This window comes from Rhinoderma darwinii (assembly GCF_050947455.1).
Source record: "Rhinoderma darwinii isolate aRhiDar2 chromosome 2 unlocalized genomic scaffold, aRhiDar2.hap1 SUPER_2_unloc_55, whole genome shotgun sequence".
Lineage (NCBI taxonomy): Eukaryota > Metazoa > Chordata > Amphibia > Anura > Rhinodermatidae > Rhinoderma > Rhinoderma darwinii.
In genome coordinates, this window is record NW_027461724.1 from 1,349,876 (window position 1) to 1,359,419 (window position 9,544).

At 41.9% G+C, this 9,544-nt stretch overlaps 48 pseudogenes; all 48 read right to left on the minus strand.

The window, feature by feature from the left end:
- Positions 1 to 66: 66 nt before the first annotated feature.
- On the minus strand, positions 67 to 185 carry LOC142678022 (5S ribosomal RNA; annotated as a pseudogene).
- Positions 186 to 252: 67 nt separating this feature from the next.
- Positions 253 to 371, minus strand: LOC142677904 (5S ribosomal RNA; annotated as a pseudogene).
- A 67-nt stretch (positions 372 to 438) lies between these two features.
- Positions 439 to 557, minus strand: LOC142677971 (5S ribosomal RNA; annotated as a pseudogene).
- Positions 558 to 621: 64 nt separating this feature from the next.
- LOC142678136 (5S ribosomal RNA) lies at positions 622 to 740 on the minus strand (annotated as a pseudogene).
- A 67-nt stretch (positions 741 to 807) lies between these two features.
- Positions 808 to 926, minus strand: LOC142678112 (5S ribosomal RNA; annotated as a pseudogene).
- Positions 927 to 993: 67 nt separating this feature from the next.
- Positions 994 to 1,112, minus strand: LOC142679119 (5S ribosomal RNA; annotated as a pseudogene).
- Positions 1,113 to 1,179: 67 nt separating this feature from the next.
- Positions 1,180 to 1,298, minus strand: LOC142678034 (5S ribosomal RNA; annotated as a pseudogene).
- A 67-nt stretch (positions 1,299 to 1,365) lies between these two features.
- LOC142680008 (5S ribosomal RNA) lies at positions 1,366 to 1,484 on the minus strand (annotated as a pseudogene).
- Positions 1,485 to 1,551: 67 nt separating this feature from the next.
- Positions 1,552 to 1,670, minus strand: LOC142677797 (5S ribosomal RNA; annotated as a pseudogene).
- A 67-nt stretch (positions 1,671 to 1,737) lies between these two features.
- Positions 1,738 to 1,856, minus strand: LOC142677799 (5S ribosomal RNA; annotated as a pseudogene).
- A 67-nt stretch (positions 1,857 to 1,923) lies between these two features.
- On the minus strand, positions 1,924 to 2,042 carry LOC142679735 (5S ribosomal RNA; annotated as a pseudogene).
- Positions 2,043 to 2,295: 253 nt separating this feature from the next.
- Positions 2,296 to 2,414, minus strand: LOC142677856 (5S ribosomal RNA; annotated as a pseudogene).
- A 67-nt stretch (positions 2,415 to 2,481) lies between these two features.
- On the minus strand, positions 2,482 to 2,600 carry LOC142678685 (5S ribosomal RNA; annotated as a pseudogene).
- A 67-nt stretch (positions 2,601 to 2,667) lies between these two features.
- LOC142678122 (5S ribosomal RNA) lies at positions 2,668 to 2,786 on the minus strand (annotated as a pseudogene).
- Positions 2,787 to 2,853: 67 nt separating this feature from the next.
- Positions 2,854 to 2,972, minus strand: LOC142678768 (5S ribosomal RNA; annotated as a pseudogene).
- A 67-nt stretch (positions 2,973 to 3,039) lies between these two features.
- On the minus strand, positions 3,040 to 3,158 carry LOC142678691 (5S ribosomal RNA; annotated as a pseudogene).
- A 67-nt stretch (positions 3,159 to 3,225) lies between these two features.
- On the minus strand, positions 3,226 to 3,344 carry LOC142678204 (5S ribosomal RNA; annotated as a pseudogene).
- Positions 3,345 to 3,411: 67 nt separating this feature from the next.
- Positions 3,412 to 3,530, minus strand: LOC142679159 (5S ribosomal RNA; annotated as a pseudogene).
- Positions 3,531 to 3,597: 67 nt separating this feature from the next.
- LOC142678083 (5S ribosomal RNA) lies at positions 3,598 to 3,716 on the minus strand (annotated as a pseudogene).
- A 67-nt stretch (positions 3,717 to 3,783) lies between these two features.
- On the minus strand, positions 3,784 to 3,902 carry LOC142679144 (5S ribosomal RNA; annotated as a pseudogene).
- A 67-nt stretch (positions 3,903 to 3,969) lies between these two features.
- LOC142677857 (5S ribosomal RNA) lies at positions 3,970 to 4,088 on the minus strand (annotated as a pseudogene).
- Positions 4,089 to 4,155: 67 nt separating this feature from the next.
- Positions 4,156 to 4,274, minus strand: LOC142677781 (5S ribosomal RNA; annotated as a pseudogene).
- A 67-nt stretch (positions 4,275 to 4,341) lies between these two features.
- On the minus strand, positions 4,342 to 4,460 carry LOC142678084 (5S ribosomal RNA; annotated as a pseudogene).
- Positions 4,461 to 4,527: 67 nt separating this feature from the next.
- LOC142679146 (5S ribosomal RNA) lies at positions 4,528 to 4,646 on the minus strand (annotated as a pseudogene).
- A 67-nt stretch (positions 4,647 to 4,713) lies between these two features.
- On the minus strand, positions 4,714 to 4,832 carry LOC142678041 (5S ribosomal RNA; annotated as a pseudogene).
- Positions 4,833 to 4,898: 66 nt separating this feature from the next.
- On the minus strand, positions 4,899 to 5,017 carry LOC142678482 (5S ribosomal RNA; annotated as a pseudogene).
- A 67-nt stretch (positions 5,018 to 5,084) lies between these two features.
- Positions 5,085 to 5,203, minus strand: LOC142679736 (5S ribosomal RNA; annotated as a pseudogene).
- Positions 5,204 to 5,270: 67 nt separating this feature from the next.
- On the minus strand, positions 5,271 to 5,389 carry LOC142679737 (5S ribosomal RNA; annotated as a pseudogene).
- A 67-nt stretch (positions 5,390 to 5,456) lies between these two features.
- On the minus strand, positions 5,457 to 5,575 carry LOC142678271 (5S ribosomal RNA; annotated as a pseudogene).
- A 67-nt stretch (positions 5,576 to 5,642) lies between these two features.
- On the minus strand, positions 5,643 to 5,761 carry LOC142678812 (5S ribosomal RNA; annotated as a pseudogene).
- Positions 5,762 to 5,828: 67 nt separating this feature from the next.
- LOC142678664 (5S ribosomal RNA) lies at positions 5,829 to 5,947 on the minus strand (annotated as a pseudogene).
- A 67-nt stretch (positions 5,948 to 6,014) lies between these two features.
- Positions 6,015 to 6,133, minus strand: LOC142678348 (5S ribosomal RNA; annotated as a pseudogene).
- A 67-nt stretch (positions 6,134 to 6,200) lies between these two features.
- Positions 6,201 to 6,319, minus strand: LOC142679977 (5S ribosomal RNA; annotated as a pseudogene).
- A 67-nt stretch (positions 6,320 to 6,386) lies between these two features.
- Positions 6,387 to 6,505, minus strand: LOC142678045 (5S ribosomal RNA; annotated as a pseudogene).
- A 67-nt stretch (positions 6,506 to 6,572) lies between these two features.
- LOC142679738 (5S ribosomal RNA) lies at positions 6,573 to 6,691 on the minus strand (annotated as a pseudogene).
- A 67-nt stretch (positions 6,692 to 6,758) lies between these two features.
- Positions 6,759 to 6,877, minus strand: LOC142679781 (5S ribosomal RNA; annotated as a pseudogene).
- Positions 6,878 to 6,944: 67 nt separating this feature from the next.
- Positions 6,945 to 7,063, minus strand: LOC142678137 (5S ribosomal RNA; annotated as a pseudogene).
- A 67-nt stretch (positions 7,064 to 7,130) lies between these two features.
- LOC142678113 (5S ribosomal RNA) lies at positions 7,131 to 7,249 on the minus strand (annotated as a pseudogene).
- A 67-nt stretch (positions 7,250 to 7,316) lies between these two features.
- LOC142679122 (5S ribosomal RNA) lies at positions 7,317 to 7,435 on the minus strand (annotated as a pseudogene).
- Positions 7,436 to 7,502: 67 nt separating this feature from the next.
- LOC142677716 (5S ribosomal RNA) lies at positions 7,503 to 7,621 on the minus strand (annotated as a pseudogene).
- Positions 7,622 to 7,874: 253 nt separating this feature from the next.
- On the minus strand, positions 7,875 to 7,993 carry LOC142677801 (5S ribosomal RNA; annotated as a pseudogene).
- Positions 7,994 to 8,060: 67 nt separating this feature from the next.
- Positions 8,061 to 8,179, minus strand: LOC142678037 (5S ribosomal RNA; annotated as a pseudogene).
- Positions 8,180 to 8,246: 67 nt separating this feature from the next.
- On the minus strand, positions 8,247 to 8,365 carry LOC142677836 (5S ribosomal RNA; annotated as a pseudogene).
- A 253-nt stretch (positions 8,366 to 8,618) lies between these two features.
- On the minus strand, positions 8,619 to 8,737 carry LOC142677858 (5S ribosomal RNA; annotated as a pseudogene).
- Positions 8,738 to 8,804: 67 nt separating this feature from the next.
- Positions 8,805 to 8,923, minus strand: LOC142678908 (5S ribosomal RNA; annotated as a pseudogene).
- A 67-nt stretch (positions 8,924 to 8,990) lies between these two features.
- LOC142678123 (5S ribosomal RNA) lies at positions 8,991 to 9,109 on the minus strand (annotated as a pseudogene).
- Positions 9,110 to 9,176: 67 nt separating this feature from the next.
- On the minus strand, positions 9,177 to 9,295 carry LOC142678422 (5S ribosomal RNA; annotated as a pseudogene).
- Positions 9,296 to 9,362: 67 nt separating this feature from the next.
- LOC142678692 (5S ribosomal RNA) lies at positions 9,363 to 9,481 on the minus strand (annotated as a pseudogene).
- Between the last annotated feature and the right edge of the window lie 63 nt (positions 9,482 to 9,544).

Consider the following 9,544-nt stretch of genomic DNA (forward strand, 5'->3'; position numbering starts at 1 on the left):
TTAAATGCATTAATCCATAGTCCTTTTTAATCGATTGTGAAACAAAATCTAAACGACATAATAAAAAGTCAACCGCACCACGGATTCCCAGACAGTCTCCCACACTGGTACTAGCGAGGCCTTAAGCTGTATAACTTCTGCGATCTGACGAGAGCAGGCACATTCAGCTTAGAATGGCCATTGACGTTAAATGCTTTAATCCATAGTCCTTTTTAATCGATTGTGAAACAAAATCTAAACGACATAATAAAAAGTCAACCGCACCACGGATTCCCAGACAGTCTCCCACACTGATACTAGCGAGGCCTTAAGCTGTGTAACTTCTGCGATCTGACGAGAGCAGGCACATTCAGCTTAGAATGGCCATTGACATTAAATGCTTTAATCCATAGTCCTTTTTAATCGATTGTGAAACAAAATCTAAACGACATAATAAAAAGTCAACAGCACCACGGATTCCCAGACAGTCTCCCACACTGGTACTAGCGAGGCCTTAAGCTGTGTAACTTCTGCGATCTGACGAGAGCAGGGACATTCAGCTTAGAGTGGCCATTGACATTAAAAGCCTTAATCCATAGTCCTATTTAGTCTATTGTGAAACAAAATCTAAACATAATAAAAAGTCAACCGCACCACGCATTCCCAGACAGTCTCCCACACTGGTACCAGCGAGGCCTTAAGCTGTGTAACTTCTGCGATCTGACGAGAGCAGGGACTTTCAGCTTAGAATGGCCATTGACATTAAATGCTTTAATCCATAGTCCTTTTTAATCGATTGTGAAACAAAATCTAAACGACATAATAAAAACTCAACCGCACCACAGATTCCCAGACAGTCTCCCACACTGGTACTAGCGAGGCCTTAAGCTGTGTAACTTCTGCGTTCGGACGAGAGCAGGCACATTCAGCTTAGAATGGCCATTGACGTTAAATGCTTTAATCCATAGTCCTATTTAATCTATTGTGAAACAAAATCTAAACGACATAATAAAAAGGCAACCGCACCACGGATTCCCAGACAGTCTCCCACACTGGTACTAGCGAGGCGTTAAGCTGTGTAACTTCTGCGATCTAACGAGAGCAGGCACATTCAGCTTAGAATGGCCATTGACTTTAAATGCTTTAATCCATAGTCCTTTTTAATCGATTGTGAAACAAAATCTAAACGACATAATAAAAAGTCAACCGCACCACGGATTCCCAGACAGTCTCCCACACTGGTACTAGCGAGGCCTTAAGCTGTATAACTTCTGCGATCTGACGAGAGCAGGCACATTCAGCTTAGAATGGCCATTGACATTAAATGCTTTAATCCATAGTCCTTTTTAATCGATTGTGAAACAAAATCTAAACTACATAATAAAAAGTCAACCGCACCACGGATTCCCAGACAGTCTCCCACACTGGTACTAGCGAGGCCTTAAGCTGGGTAACTTCTGCGATCTGACGAGAGCAGGCACATTCAGCTTAGAATGGCCATTGACGTTAAATGATTTAATCCATAGTCCTATTTAATCTATTATGAAACAAAATCTAAACAACATAATAAAAAGTCAACCGCACCACGGATTCCCAGACAGTCTCCCACACTGGTACTAGCGAGGCCTTAAGCTGTGTAACTTCTGCGATCTGACGAGAGCAGGCACATTCAGCTTAGAATGGCCATTGATGTTAAATGTTTTAATCCATAGTCCTATTTAATCTATTGTGAAACAAAATCTAAACGAAATAATAAAAAGTCAACCGCACCACGGATTCCCAGACAGTCTCCCACACTGGTACTAGCGAGGCCTTAAGCTGTGTAACTTCTGCGATCTGACGAGAGCAGGCACATTCAGCTTAGAATGGCCATTGATGTTAAATGTTTTAATCCATAGTCCTATTTAATCTATTGTGAAACAAAATCTAAACGAAATAATAAAAAGTCAACCGCACCACGGATTCCCAGACAGTCTCCCACACTGGTACTAGCGAGGCCTTAAGCTGTGTAACTTCTGCGATCTGACGAGAGCAGGCACATTCAGCTTAGAATGGCCATTGACGTTAAATGCTTTAATCCATAGTCCTATTTAATCTATTGTGAAACAAAATCTAAACGACATAATAAAAAGGCAACCGCACCACGGATTCCCAGACAGTCACCCACACTGGTACTAGCGAGGCGTTAAGCTGTGTAACTTCTGCGATCTAACGAGAGAAGGCACATTCAGCTTAGAATGGCCATTGACTCTAAACGCTTTAATCCATAGTCCTTTTTAATCGATTGTGAAACAAAATCTAAACGACATAATAAAAAGTCAACCGCACCACGGATTCCCAGACAGTCTCCCACACTGGTACTAGCGAGGCCTTAAGCTGTGTAACTTCTGCGATCTGACGAGTGCAGGCACATTCAGCTTAGAATGGCCATTGACATTAAAAGCCTTAATCCATAGTCCTATTTAATCTATTGTGAAACAAAATCTAAACGACATAATAAAAAGTCAACCGCACCACGGATTCCCAGACAGTCACCCACACTGGTACTAGCGAGGCGTTAAGCTGTGTAACTTCTGCGATCTGACGAGAGCAGGGACATTCAGCTTAGAATGGCCATTGACATTAAAGGCTTTAATCCATAGTCCTTTTTAATCGATTGTGAAACAAAATCTAAACGACATAATAAAAACTCAACCGCACCACGGATTCCCAGACAGTCTCCCACACTGGTACTAGCGAGGCCTTAAGCTGTGTAACTTCTGCGATCTGACGAGAGCAGGCACATTCAGCTTAGAATGGCCATTGACATTAAAAGCCTTAATCCATAGTCCTATTTAATCTATTGTGAAACAAAATCTAAACAACATAATAAAAAGTCAACCGCACCACGGATTCCCAGACAGTCTCCCACACTGGTACTAGCGAGGACTTAAGCTATGTAACTTCTGCGTTCTGACGAGAGCAGGCACATTGAGCTTAGAATGGCCATTGACGTTAAATGCTTTAATCCATAGTCCTTTTTAATCGATTGTGAAACAAAATCTAAACGACATAATAAAAAGTCAACCGCACCACGGATTCCCAGACAGTCTCCCACACTGGTACTAGCGAGGTCTTAAGCTGTGTAACTTCTGCGATCTGACGAGAGCAGGCACATTCAGCTTAGAATGGACATTGACATTAAATGCTTTAATCCATAGTCCTTTTTAATCGATTGTGAAACAAAATCTAAACGACATAATAAAAATTCAACAGCACCACGGATTCCCAGACAGTCTCCCACACTGGTACTAGCGAGGGCTTAAGCTGTGTAACTTCTGCGTTCTGACGAGAGCAGGGACATTCAGCTTAGAATGGCCATTGACATTAAATGCTTTAATCCATAGTCCTTTTTAATCGATTGTGAAACAAAATCTAAACGACATAATAAAAAGTCAACCGCACCACGGATTCCCAGACAGTCTCCCACACTAGTACTAGCGAGGCCTTAAGCTGTGTAACTTCTGCGATCTGACGATAGCATGCACATTCAGCTTAGAATGGCCATTGACATTAAATGCTTTAATCCATAGTCCTTTTTAATCGATTGTGAAACAAAATCTAAACGACATAATAAAAAGTCAACCGCACCACGGATTCCCAGACAGTCTCCCACACTGGTACTAGCGAGGCCTTAAGCTGTGTAACTTCTGCGTTTTGACGAGAGCAGGCACATTCAGCTTAGAATGGCCATTGACGTTAAATTCTTTAATCCATAGTCCTATTTAATCTATTGTGAAACAAAATCTAAACGACATAATAAAAAATCAACCGCACCACGGATTCCCAGACAGTCTCCCACACTGGTACTAGCGAGGCCTTAAGCTGTGTAATTTCTGCTATCTGACGAGAGCAGGCACATTCCGCTTAGAATGGCCATTGACGTTAAATGCTTTAATCCATAGTCCTTTTTAATCGATTGTGAAACAAAATCTAAACGACATAATAAAAAGTCAACCGCACCACGGATTCCCAGACAGTCTCCCACACTGGTACTAGCGAGGCCTTAAGCTGTGTAACTTCTGCGATCTGACGAGTGCAGGCACATTCAGCTTAGAATGGCCATTGACATTAAAAGCCTTAATCCATAGTCCTATTTAATCTATTGTGAAACAAAATCTAAACAACATAATAAAAACTCAACCGCACCACGGATTCCCAGACAGTCTCCCACACTGGTACTAGCGAGGCCTTAAGCTGTGTAACTTCTGCGTTCTGACGAGAGCAGGCACATTCAGCTTAGAATGGCCATTGACATTAAATGCTTTAATCCATAGTCCTTTTTAATCGATTGTGAAACAAAATCTAAACGACATAATAAAAAGTCAACCGCACCACGGATTCCCAGACAGTCTCCCACACTGGTACTAGCGAGGCCTTAAGCTGTGTAACTTCTGCGTTTTGACGAGAGCAGGCACATTCAGCTTAGAATGGCCATTGACGTTAAATTCTTTAATCCATAGTCCTATTTAATCTATTGTGAAACAAAATCTAAACGACATAATAAAAAATCAACCGCACCACGGATTCCCAGACAGTCTCCCACACTGGTACTAGCGAGGCCTTAAGCTGTGTAATTTCTGCTATCTGACGAGAGCAGGCACATTCCGCTTAGAATGGCCATTGACGTTAAATGCTTTAATCCATAGTCCTTTTTAATCGATTGTGAAACAAAATCTAAACGACATAATAAAAAGTCAACCGCACCACGGATTCCCAGACAGTCTCCCACACTGGTACTAGCGAGGCCTTAAGCTGTGTAACTTCTGCGATCTGACGAGAGCAGGGACTTTCAGTTTAGAATGGCCATTGACATTAAAGGCTTTAATCCATAGTCCTTTTTAATCGATTGTGAAACAAAATCTAAACGACATAATAAAATTCAACCACACCACGGATTCCCAGACAGTCTCCCACACTGGTACTAGCGAGGCCTTAAGCTGTGTAACTTCTGCGATCTGACGAGAGCAGGCACATTCAGCTTAGAATGGCCATTGACATTAAAAGCCTTAATCCATAGTCCTATTTAATCTATTGTGAAACATAATCTAAACGACATAATAAGAAGTCAACCGCACCACGGATTCCCAGACAGTCTCCCACACTGGTACTAGCGAGGCCTTAAGCTGTGTAACTTCTGCGATCTGACGAGAGCAGGCACATTCAGCTTAGAATGGCCATTGACATTAAATGCTTTAATCCATAGTCCTTTTTAATCTATTGTGAAACAAAATCTAAACGACATAATAAAAAGTCAACCGCACCACGGATTCCCAGACAGTCTCCCACACTGGTACTAGCGAGGCCTTAAGCTGTGTAACTTCTGCGATCTGACGAGAGCAGGCACATTCAGCTTAGAATGGCCATTGACGTTAAATGTTTTAATCCATAGTCCTATTTAATCTATTGTGAAACAAAATCTAAACGAAATAATAAAAAGTCAACCGCACCACGGATTCCCAGACAATCTCCCACACTGGTACTAGCGAGGCCTTAAGCTATGTAACTTCTGCGTTCTGACGAGAGCAGGCACATTCAGCTTAGAATGGCCATTGACATTAAATGCTTTAATCCATAGTCCTTTTTAATCAATTGTGAAACAAAATCTAAACGACATAATAAAAAGTTAACCGCACCACGGATTCCCAGACAGTCTCCCACACTGGTACTAGCGAGGCCTTAAGCGGTGTAACTTCTGCGATCTGACGAGAGCAGGCACATTCAGCTTAGAATGGCCATTGACATTCAATGCTTTAATCCATAGTCCTTTTTAATCGATTGTGAAACAAAATCTAAACGACATAATAAAAATTCAACCGCTCCACGGATTCCCAGACAGTCTCCCACACTGGTACTAGCGAGGCCTTAAGCTGTGTAACTTCTGCGATCTGACGAGAGCAGGCACATTCAGCTTAGAATGGCCATTGACGTTAAATGCTTTAATCCATAGTCCTATTTAATCTATTGTGAAACAAAATCTAAACGACATAATAAAAAGTCAACCGCACCACGGATTCCCAGACAGTCACCCACACTGGTACTAGCGAGGCGTTAAGCTGTGTAACTTCTGCGATCTAACGAGAGCAGGCACATTCAGCTTAGAATGGCCGTTGACATTAAATGCTTTAATCCGTAGTCTTTTTTAATCGATTGTGAAACAAAATCTAAACGACATAATAAAAAGTCAACCGCACCACGGATTCCCAGACAGTCTCCCACACTGGTACTAGCGAGGCCTTAAGCTGTGTAACTTCTGCGATCTGATGAGAGCAGGCACATTCAGCTTAGAATGGCCATTGACATTAAAAGCCTTAATCCATAGTCCTATTTAGTCTATTGTGAAACAAAATCTAAACAACATAATAAAAAGTCAACCGCACCACGCATTCCCAGACAGTCTCCCACACTGGTACCAGCGAGGCCTTAAGCTGTATAACTTCTGCGATCTGACGAGAGCAGGCACATTCAGCTTAGAATGGCCATTGACGTTAAATGCTTTAATCCATAGTCCTTTTTAATCGATTGTGAAACAAAATCTAAACGACATAATAAAAAGTCAACCGCACCACGGATTCCCAGACAGTCTCCCACACTGGTACTAGCGAGGCCTTAAGCTGTGTAACTTCTGCGATCTGACGAGAGCAGGCACATTCAGCTTAGAATGGCCATTGACATTAAATGCTTTAATCCATAGTCCTTTTTAATCGATTGTGAAACAAAATCTAAACGACATAATAAAAAGTCAACAGCACCACGGATTCCCAGACAGTCTCCCACACTGGTACTAGCGAGGCCTTAAGCTGTGTAACTTCTGCGATCTGACGAGAGCAGGGACATTCAGCTTAGAACGGCCATTGACATTAAAAGCCTTAATCCATAGTCCTATTTAGTCTATTGTGAAACAAAATCTAAACAACATAATAAAAAGTCAACCGCACCACGCATTCCCAGACAGTCTCCCACACTGGTACCAGCGAGGCCTTAAGCTGTGTAACTTCTGCGATCTGACGAGAGCAGGGACTTTCAGCTTAGAATGGCCATTGACATTAAATGCTTTAATCCATAGTCCTTTTTAATCGATTGTGAAACAAAATCTAAACGACATAATAAAAACTCAACCGCACCACAGATTCCCAGACAGTCTCCCACACTGGTACTAGCGAGGCCTTAAGCTGTGTAACTTCTGCGTTCGGACGAGAGCAGGCACATTCAGCTTAGAATGGCCATTGACGTTAAATGCTTTAATCCATAGTCCTATTTAATCTATTGTGAAACAAAATCTAAACGACATAATAAAAAGGCAACCGCACCACGGATTCCCAGACAGTCTCCCACACTGGTACTAGCGAGGCGTTAAGCTGTGTAACTTCTGCGATCTAACGAGAGCAGGCACATTCAGCTTAGAATGGCCATTGACTTTAAATGCTTTAATCCATAGTCCTTTTTAATCGATTGTGAAACAAAATCTAAACGACATAATAAAAAGTCAACCGCACCACGGATTCCCAGACAGTCTCCCACACTGGTACTAGCGAGGCCTTAAGCTGTGTAACTTCTGCGATCTAACGAGAGCAGGGACATTCAGCTTAGAATGGCCATTGACATTAAATGCTTTAATCCATAGTCCTTTTTAATCGATTGTGAAACAAAATCTAAACGACATAATAAAAATTCAACCGCACAACGGATTCCGAGACAGTCTCGCACACTGGTACTAGCGAGGCCTTAAGCTGGGTAACTTCTGCGATCTGACGAGAGCAGGCACATTCAGCTTAGAATGGCCATTGACGTTAAATGATTTAATCCATAGTCCTATTTAATCTATTGTGAAACAAAATCTAAACAACATAATAAAAAGTCAACCGCACCACGGATTCCCAGACAGTCTCCCACACTGGTACTAGCGAGGCCTTAAGCTGTGTAACTTCTGCGATCTGACGAGAGCAGGCACATTCAGCTTAGAATGGCCATTGATGTTAAATGTTTTAATCCATAGTCCTATTTAATCTATTGTGAAACAAAATCTAAACGAAATAATAAAAAGTCAACCGCACCACGGATTCCCAGACAGTCTCCCACACTGGTACTAGCTAGGCCTTAAGCTGTGTAACTTCTGCGATCTGACGAGAGCAGGCACATTCAGCTTAGAATGGCCATTGACATTAAAAGCCTTAATCCATAGTCCTATTTAATCTAATGTGAAACAAAATCTAAACAACATAATAAAAAGTCAACCGCACCACGGATTCCCAGACAGTCTCCCACACTGGTACTAGCGAGGCCTTAAGCTGTGTAACTTCTGCGATCGGACGAGAGCAGGCACATTCAGCTTAGAATGGCCATTGACGTTAAATGCTTTAATCCATAGTCCTATTTAATCTATTGTGAAACAAAATCTAAACGACATAATAAAAAGTCAACCGCACCACGGATTCCCAGACAGTCACCCACACTGGTACTAGCGAGGCGTTAAGCTGTGTAACTTCTGCGATCTAACGAGAGAAGGCACATTCAGCTTAGAATGGCCATTGACACTAAACGCTTTAATCCATAGTCCTTTTTAATCGATTGTGAAACAAAATCTAAACGACATAATAAAAAGTCAACCGCACCACGGATTCCCAGACAGTCTCCCACACTGGTACTAGCGAGGCCTTAAGCTGTGTAACTTCTGCGATCTGACGAGTGCAGGCACATTCAGCTTAGAATGGCCATTGACATTAAAAGCCTTAATCCATAGTCCTATTTAATCTATTGTGAAACAAAATCTAAACAACATAATAAAAAGTCAACCGCACCACGCATTCCCAGACAGTCTCCCACACTGGTACCAGCGAGACCTTAAGCTGTGTAACTTCTGCGATCTGACGAGAGCAGGGACATTCAGCTTAGAATGGCCATTGACATTAAAGGCTTTAATCCATAGTCCTTTTTAATCGATTGTGAAACAAAATCTAAACGACATAATAAAAACTCAACCGCACCACGGATTCCCAGACAGTCTCCCACACTGGTACTAGCGAGGCCTTAAGCTGTGTAACTTCTGCGATCTGACGAGAGCAGGCACATTCAGCTTAGAATGGCCATTGACATTAAAAGCCTTAATCCATAGTCCTATTTAATCTATTGTGAAACAAAATCTAAACAACATAATAAAAAGTCAACCGCACCACGGATTCCCAGACAGTCTCCCACACTGGTACTAGCGAGGACTTAAGCTATGTAACTTCTGCGTTCTGACGAGAGCAGGCACATTCAGCTTAGAATGGCCATTGACGTTAAATGCTTTAATCCATAGTCCTTTTTAATCGATTGTGAAACAAAATCTAAACGACATAATAAAAAGTCAACCGCACCACGGATTCCCAGACAGTCTCCCACACTGGTACTAGCGAGGTCTTAAGCTGTGTAACTTCTGCGATCTGACGAGAGCAGGCACATTCAGCTTAGAATGGACATTGACATTAAATGCTTTAATCCATAGTCCTTTTTAATCGATTGTGAAACAAAATCTAAACGACATAAT